We start from the raw sequence: 8,901 nt of genomic DNA, 5'->3' as shown, positions 1-8,901 counted from the left end.
GGGGGGGGGGGGGGGGGAAGTATCCATGTTTCTCTCTGAAAAAGGAACCTCACCCTGCTCTTTATGTAATTCAGGGCCCCAGTAGTTGTGGGGAGCTACCTACATTTTTCCTTAGAAACCCAGCAAGTTGTGGGAGCTGGAGGGTGCTGCCTTATCTCAAATGAGGACAAAGAGAAAGTTGCCAAAAATAGCCCCAGCACGGGTCAGCAGAGATCCTCTCGGAGCAGCTCTGCTGTCTCCCTGCTCCCACCCCCTTGCCCCATCTGTAGGGAGAAGGTTTCTCAGGCAGCATGACTCCTGGCCATCCTACACCAGAGCTGCCTTGACAGTTTGCTATGCAAGTCTGTACCGCCCTGAAAACCATCTTCCAAAGCCGCCCCCTTCCATTTCGGGAGTTCTTTCTGCAGATGGGCATATCCTGAGGACGGGCGCCCACGATTCCAGCATTCCCCAGACAAACCCCTCCTTGGTGAGACCTGAGCGGCAGCGTTCCCTGAGGACGTGGGGCCACCCACACCACCCAAATACGAGTCACACGTCTGTGGCGACTGAGCTGCCAGTGGAGGAGCCTCCTTCCCCCCAGGACACAGCACCGAGACCCGGGCTCTGCAAGCAGTGCGGGAGGGGAATATTTATGTGTAATGAGCATCTCTAGCAAATGCTATGGAGCTGACCCTGTCTGATAGATGACCAGCGGGGTAGGATGGGCATATATGCCCTGGATGCATCGTTGCACCAGCAAAGAGGAGCAGCATCACCAGCCACATCCATAAAATCAGTCTGAGGTAACAACTGCTCACCTGTGCAGACCCCTGCCTGCAAAAAATGAGGCTGTAAAGGGGCATGAGGGTCATTTCGGGGACCATTTCAGGGGCAAAGCACCAAACTGGGGAGCAAGAGATGCTTGCGTCGAGCACTGGTGCTCAGCTCACAGCCCCAGCAAGCCACTGCCTGGCCATGCCACCCCAGGGAAGTACCTCACGCTCACTGGCAGGAAAGAGTCTCTATGAGAAGCTGCAAAATGGTGCCAGAGGAGGGAAGAATAATAATAAAAAAATCCTTCAATTCATAAAGTGCTGAAATCTGGCAGCAGGGAGACCTTTTGCTCAGCTATCTTTCTCTGCCCACTCACTGGCGGGTGATGCACAGCCCCCCCCCGCCTGCCTTTCTCACACCCTGCCACCCCCCCGCCATTGAAAAAAGGAAAACTAAAGTTAACTTTTCACCTCCCACACAAATATTTTTGGCAGGCGTTGCTGGCATTCAGGCTGTCGAACCCAAGAGAGACAGGGCCTGCAGAAAGTCTCCATCTCCATCTGCTCCCGGCACCCACCCAGGGGACCCAGGGGACCGTGGTGGCCTGGGCTGCTCCTGTCCCAGCCACAACACAGGAGCAGGAGGTGGTACGGCTGTAAAAAAAATGGGGTGCACCTCCAGGACAGCCCTGGGGACCACGGGTGGCCCAGCCACAGGGATGACATAGCGTGGGGGTCAGATTTGCAGCCAAGCCTGGGCTCTGTCCCCAGTTTCCCACTTTGTCCCCAGCCACATCACTGCCCAACACTTGGTTTTCATCATCGTTAAACAAGTCAGGACGGGGAGGCGGGAAGGGGTGCGAAAGCTGTCCCCAGCACAGCGGGGACTCTCAGGTTTCCCTGAGGTCAGGCAGCGGGTTGCTGTCACTCAGGCAGGACCCTGCTGTCCAGACTTGCAGTCCCCAGCTCTGGTCACAAGATCGACTCCGTCCTTTTCCAAAATAGTCCTACTGCAACGTATACATCTGGGGATCTTTACACCGTTCCCATGCCAGCAGCTGAATGTCCCCTTGGGGAAGCTGGGCACCTTCTCCACTCGTGGCACCTTCTCCCCACCGTGACACCTTCCCCCGCTGACACCACATGGGACAAGGAGCCTGGGTCAGCTGCATCCCCGAAGGGCAACTGCATGTCCCTGGGGGTCCTCGTGTTTCTTTAAGGGAGCACTGCCTCCACAACTGATACGGGAGACGTCTTTGCGGTGTAGCTGTCACCCAGCGGCATTTGGAGTCGCGCCTGAGTCACCTTGTGCCCGGACACTCTCCCATCTGCTGCAATCCAATATCCCCCCCAGCTCCCCGGGTACCTGGCCGGGATGTGCTGCTGAGCCACGTGCTGGGGGGAGGCACAGCCGAGCTGCCTGCGGGGTGACCCCACTGCACAAGGACCTCACTGCTAAACCCCAAAGCCGTGCAGGGCTGGGACCAGCTCCGTGTCACTCTGTGCCACCCCAACATCCTTCCATGGGAAACTGGGACTGCTCCCAGCTGGGAGGGGATGGCAACAGGAGGGACGTGACTGGGCTGTGCAGGATGGATGGAGAAAAACCCTCGCGACAGGGGCCAAGGGCTCTCTGTGGGCATCCAGCACCCAGGGAAGGGGAGCAAGGAAGCTGAGATGTGATGTGATTGCTTCCCTGGAAATCCCTGCCAGGATGAGAGAGGAGATGCCAGGTCACCTCCCTTGGCATGACACGTCCCCAGCCTTGCCAGGCCAGAATGGACCCTGTCCCCGGAGCAAGCCCTGGGAGTGTGGGCAAGGGTGGCCGCATCCTGGCTCCTGCGGGTGAGGCAGGGGTTGGCAGGCACAGCAGCCGGCAGCGTGCTGGGGAAAAAACAAAAGCCTTTTGCAGCACTGATTTACTACCTTGACGGAAACTGGGATGGAAAAAACAACATTCCTGAGCGCCTGTCCCCGTGCAACCCCCGTGGCCCTCAGCGCCCCAGCCTGCCTGTGGAGACATGGGCTGCCGGTCCTGGCACGTGGGTGCCCACACCAAGCTGTGCCCTCATCCTCTGCCCACAGCTGGTGGGGAGAAGTGGCAGGAGAAATGCCCGGGGACGGTACGGGGGTTGCGGGGCACCAGAGGAATTGTCCTTATTAAGCAGTGAGCAGAGAAAGGGAAGAGGAGGACAGTGGCATCCTGGACAGCTGGACCATGTCCTCTCCCTCCTCCACCCCACGCTTCCCGTGGCTGCAGGGGCAGCCCTTTGCACTGCTCTGCAGCCCTTTGCACCGCTGCAGGATTCCTCACGCAGGCCCTGGGCTTGTCCCTCCACCTTCAGGGAGGAGAGCAGTCACCCTGGGCAGCTCACCTCTCTGCTCCCGGGCACCGAGGAGGCTGAGAGAGGGCTGGGGTGGAGGACAGGGGCGGGGGGGATGCTGGCTCCTTGGAGGGCAGCACCATGCAGGCTGAGCTGGATTTGGGGTGTAATGCATTTTGTACCCTGGCACAAACATCCCGTATCAAGCCCCGGTGGGTGTTTGCACTCGCTCCACCACCCTGGTTCCCGGGGTGTTTTTTGGCAGGTTATGGCACTCAGCAAACCCGCTCCCTTCCTCCCACCATTCAAACCACCTCCCAGCCCCAGGCTGGGGTGCGCTCCAGCGAACCCCAATGCTCCACAGGGATTTACATCCATCAAACATTAGTCTGTGTACACGAGCAGAGCAACACCGGCCTTGCTCAGCCCTCCTGGCTGGATTCAGAAGTCAGTCTACCCCTTCCCATCATCCCTAACGGGGCCATCTGACCTGGGGTCCCATCCGGACCATCCCGGGAGCTGCCCACACCCTGGCTGCACGGCACAGCCCTGCGCAGGGCAGGTCCCAGCGTCCTACCCTTTGCTTATCTTGGACCCTGACTTCAGCTTCAGCTGCTGTGTCTGGGGTGGAGGATAGCCCCAGCCCAGCTGTCACAGCTGCCTTGAGCCCTTCTCAGTGCAGTTTTGGGGAGAAAATCACCAGGTTTGCCAAGTGCTGCAGACCGCAGGTCCCACCAGCTGCAGCCCAGTGCAAGCCCAAGGTGCCACCGAGGTGGGTGGCTGTTCCCAGGGACCCCTGGCCACCACAGCTCGGGGACACAGGGCGGTCAGCTGGAGCCCTGTCAGCTGGCTGTGGGAAGCCAGGGATGAAATGCATCTCAGCCTTTTCAAAGCTCAACTGAAACGTAAAACCAGGTTGATCTGAGAGAGAAGACAACCTTAAAGACCAAGCTCTGGGCTGGGGGTGGCCAGGGCGGGGAAGCCCATCCCCGCTTCTATAAACCCACTCGGGGCTGAGTGATGAACTGGGGGCTCCTTCCAGCCCTGGGACATGTGAAGCCGTGGCAGCTGGCTGGGTGGAGGGAGGGCAGGGAGGCTCACTCTGGTTGGGGTCCAGTGGTCCGGCTGGCAGTGCAGCTCGGCTCTCCCCACGGTTGGCACCTCCACGGCTGCACAGCAGACCCAAACCATGCCACAAGGAGCCAGCTTGGCGAGATGGGTACAGGCAGCTCCCAGCCCCTCGGCTCTGCTCACCCCTGCCTGCCCCAAGCAGCTCATCTTCGTTACCCATCGCGCAGGAATGGTGCAGCCACCGGCTCGCTGGCACAGCAGGTCCCACACCCAGATTTCCCTGCAGAGCTCCAGCAGCAGATGCCAGAGGGAGGGCTGGCGTGACTGCCCCTTCATGCCTTTCCCAAGCAATACTGCTGAACATTTGCTGGGGAGTGATGATGAATGCTCGCTGATTAAACAAAATCTCACTCCTGGAGGCGAGCACGGTGGGGATGGGGTCACCCCCGGCTGTCAGGATGCCTGTTGTCAGTTGTGCCAAAAACCTGCCTCGTTGGGGAGGGCAGGGCAGTCTCCTGCATCAGGGTTAGGGCTCATCCTGCAGCAGGGTTGGGGCTCATCCCGCAGCTGTGTTGGCCTCAGGCGGCTCAGCCTCAGCAGACATAAAACAGGACCCATTAACTAAGCAGAAAAACCCACAGGGGCTTGAAAAGCCAGTTTAAGCAACCTCTGCACATTTGGGGCCGCCTGAGCTGGGATGACTGACAGCCAGAGCATCTCAGCCTTCCAGGGTCCAGGGCCTGCTGAGCTTCCCGGGCCATCCCGGGGGTGGCACAGCGTGAGCTGCTGCCTGATTTCACAGCGATGTCTGCCACTGTCACAGCCCCCCCAGCTTCCCCCGAGCAGACAAACGAGGGGCCATGACCCAGGGCTGCCGGGATCACGGCGCTCGACCTGCCCACGTGTAGATGTAAGGTCAATGGCAGAGCCGGCAGCTCGACTGAGGTTTGCTGAGCCCTGGCAGCCCCATCCTCCCCACTGTCACACCCCCCACCAGGCATCCCTGAAGCCCTAAAGCCTGGAGGAGGCGGATGGGGAACAGGATGATGCTGCTAAGAGAGGGGGAGCAGCTCCCCACCAGCTCCCGCATCCGCAGCCCTGGCCAGTCCCTTGGTCCCCAGCTCTGATCCCAAAGATGCAGGATGGGACCCGAGAGGAGAGAGAGATGTACATGGCCTGGGGACAGCCACGACTGGGATCAAGGACATTTTAGTAGCACAGTGAGGAGACAGGGGCTGAGTGCACCCCAGCACAGGGTCTGGCCCCCCTGAGCCCCACGGGCAGTCCATGGGAAACAAAGAGCATCCTGGGGAGGGGGGTGTTTTCTTTCCAGCCCAGGAAAGCAGCCAAATCCCAGCACATGCCCGTTCCCAGGCCTTGGCTCCAGCGGCACAGCAGGCTGGTGGCCTTGGGACATGAGGTTTGCTTCCATCCAGCTCACCCAAGGCTGCGAACCCGGCCAGGACAGGCTGGGTAGGGGCAGGAGAGCAGCCCTGTCCCTCGGCTGGGCTCCGGGGGTCCCTGAGGCTGGGGCACGGCCACCAGCCATCGCTCCTCAGAGGGGTCCCCGTGCTATCTGTAACACAGGGAAATGGGCAGAAGGTAGAAGAAGGGTGCGACTGGGAAGCATTTTAGGATGGGGCTGTGCATGCATGAGCAATAGAAGCAGCGTGTGTGTGTGTGTGTGCAGCGTGCTCAGCAGTCTGGCTCTCGCTCTGGCAAAAGTGCTTGTGCAGTAGGAATAAACATGCCGAGGATACATCCAAGCCAGTGCAAACAGCCCCTGACCGACCCGCTCTCTCCCAACTCTGTTTTCTTTCTCTGCTTTTCCTTTCCTCTCTTAACCCCTTCAGGAGCCCAGGGGACCATCACTGGCAGCCCTGGGAGCTGCTGGAGACAAACCCTGTGGACCCCCAGGCCACAAGGAAGGGGTGTCCCTGCAAGGGGACACCGATGGGGTGTCTGGGTCCCCCCAGGGCACCGGGCTGCCTCCCTGGGCTGGCTCTGCTGCCACCAAGCCCCCTGCTCAGCACTGCTCTCCCTTTTCTTTCCTCGCCTCTTCTCTCCCCTCCAGCACAGTTCCACAGCAGCTCATCCTCTCCTCAGCAGCTACGGGGGGATCCTGGGGAAAAGGGCTGTTCCCCCTTCCAAACCCCCAGCCCACACCAGCCAAGGACAGGCTCCATCCCGGGCAGGACCGAGGAGCCAAGAGAGCCCCTGTCATGGGGAAAACATGCCGGGGGTGTTGGGGAAGCCCATCTCCACCCTCCGCTCTGCCTGGAGGCCCCTCCATCCTGGAGTTTGCCAATGTCGGTGCCGGAGGAGTGTGTCCTGCAACTGCCCCCGCGGGTACCGAGATCCATCCCCAGCCAGCATCCTGCTGGGACAGCCACAGAGCCCTGGGCAACTCCGGTAAGCCCAGGGATGCTCATACTCGCCACACTCACCTCTTGCTTCTTCCCTTTTCTCCTGCGAGGAAGCAAAGCTCTCTGCTTTCCATGTGCTCCAGCTGAGCCTGAGGTGGGGGTCAAGGCCACGGTGCCCCCACCATGCCTGGACCCCGGGGTCCGGCTGGGAGCTGGGGGCCGCAGCGCCCACGTCTCCTCGCCTGCTCTCCTCCAGCCGCGCCGCGCAGGGCAGGGTGAACAGGGGGGAGAGGGGCGGGAGGAGGGGAGTGGGGAAATGAAACTTTAATAGCACAGAGCCCCTTTTGTTTCCCAGCATATGGGATATTTCATACATGCTGAAGGCATTAACCACCTATATGCTTCAAGCGCTCGTAGCGGTTGGGAGCACGGCCCCGTGCTTGGCTCTGGGGCACCATGTCTGTCCTGGGGGGCTGGAGGGGGCAGAAAGCTGCCCCTCTGAACCAACACCCTTCCCTGCAGGGGGGGAACCCTTAATTACGGCCTGGAAAACTGCTCAGCTTCACCAGGATCACCCTGCTGCGTGATTTTGTCTCTCCACGGGAGCAGTCAACCCCCCTAGGCCAGGAAAGGGATGTCCCTGGTTTTGGAACTTGCTGGGTATCCCTGCTGTGAAGTGGGGGGGACCAGCTCCACCTTCCCTGGGGGTCTGAGATCCCAAATAGGCCTCCCATCCTGGGGACAGGGCAAAGCCACGCTGTGCTGCAGAACTGTGACTAACAGTGGCAAAGCGGGGCTGGGGAAGGCTGGCAGCGTGTCCCCTCCCTGCCCACACCCCGAGGACGAGAGAGCATCCCCAGAGCAGCGAGCAGTGGAGGTGCTGATGGAGAGGGCTGAAAATATCTGCAATTGATAGCCTCATGCTCTTCACCGGTTCCCCCTGCTCCATGTCCCTCCGTGGCACCTGGGGACGGGCCATGGTGCTTGTAAAACAGGGTGACATCTCTTTTACAAGCAGGGAAGGGACATGTCCAGGTCCCTAGCACAGAGGGTGGCTGGCACTGCTCCCTGCAGATCCCATTGGCCACTTCAACGTGGGACAGGGGCATCCCTGGCATTGCATCCCTCCCTTAGACCCATAGAAGAGGTGTTGGCTTTGACCTTCTGGGCCGGACATCAGCTGGTGGCAAACCTCCAAGTGGGATTTGAGGCAGAGGGGACCACTGCTGTACCCTGTTTTCCCCAAATCGGGTGGAGCCCTCAGCACTGGGGCTCTTCATCCAAGCCCACTCCCTGTCCTGGCACCCACTGGGGCTCCCAAAGTGGGTTCCCCTTCTCCAGCCCTTGTGTTTTTAGATGGCTGTGGAGGGGGGGGAAGGCATCAGCCCAGCTCAGCCGGGGTGAGGGGATGTGTTGTCCATCCCACGGGGCTGCAGCTCAGGCTGTCCCCAAGTCCCCAGCCCCACATTACACAGGGTGCCCGGTAAATCGGTGCTTTGTCCGGTGTTTATCCAGTCACACTCTAATTTGAAATAAAAAACGCAGCCAGTAAAACGTCTTTATAGCTCTTCAGAGCTCGTAAACCTGCAGCGCCAGCGGACGGGGGCCAGCTGATTGGGGGCCGCTAGGAAAATTTATTGCAGATTTTGGTAAGTTAAACATTACAGCTCTGTGAGCCCCAGGACTGGTTTGCTGAGCAGCTCCCAGCAGCAGGGACGGAACAAGGGATGCTTTATTGGGGGAGGGAAGGGGAGGCCTTGCAGGTCTCACCCAGACCCATGGTGAGCATCAACCCAGTTTTAGACTGGCTCGTTTTTAAGGCGAGGCAGGCTTTGCACAGCCTGGATCCACCCTTGTGCCAGGGCTTCTGGACATGAGGCTGCATCACCCTGGGATGCAGGCAGTCCTCGTGAGCATCCCCGGGGCAATGGTGAGCAGGACGGTGCCAGCACCTCCTCATGCCACAGCCCCCAGCTCAGCGGGCAACCTCACAGCAAGCTCTGCTGCAGGGCAGGAAGAGCCAGAACGGGGCGGCCGAGCTTGTCGTGGGAGTCAGGAGAATTTGGAGAGAATGAGAGGAAGCGGCCAGGGTGGGGAGCATGCGAGGGAAGGCGGGTAGCGGGAGGGAAGGCATTTTTTCCTTGCCAGTGTCTTGGCTGCTTCGGTGTGAACTGCTATAAATTTGCTCCTTATCTCTCAGGCCATTTAATGTTTTCATGAAAAGAAAATAGTCTGCAGGAAAAAAAACCTGCTGATAAAATATCCCTTTGGCATTAGGAGGAATGTTAAACGTCCCTAATCAGTGGTGTCTGGGGCTCGGGGCACTCCCGGGGCTCGTAGGGAGCTGGGAAGTCATAGAGACAGGGCAATGCCTGGAGCAGGTTG

General features: G+C 59.8%; 1 long non-coding RNA gene across 1 annotated transcript in view; it reads left to right on the top strand.

Moving 5' to 3' along the window:
- LOC113485068 overlaps positions 1–6,041 on the top strand; it is a 16,666-nt gene extending 10,625 nt beyond the window's left edge. Inside the window, exons 2-3 of the long non-coding RNA XR_003399349.1 lie at positions 5,876–5,880; positions 6,029–6,041. This is a non-coding gene — a long non-coding RNA (uncharacterized LOC113485068). The remainder of the gene's footprint in view (positions 1–5,875; positions 5,881–6,028) is intronic.
- The last annotated feature ends 2,860 nt before the right edge of the window (positions 6,042–8,901 follow it).

Source organism: Athene cunicularia (genome assembly GCF_003259725.1).
Source record: "Athene cunicularia isolate RWA chromosome 13 unlocalized genomic scaffold, athCun1 chr13_part1, whole genome shotgun sequence".
In the NCBI taxonomy this organism is placed as follows: domain Eukaryota; kingdom Metazoa; phylum Chordata; class Aves; order Strigiformes; family Strigidae; genus Athene; species Athene cunicularia.
This window is presented reverse-complemented; position numbering and strand designations above follow the sequence as displayed.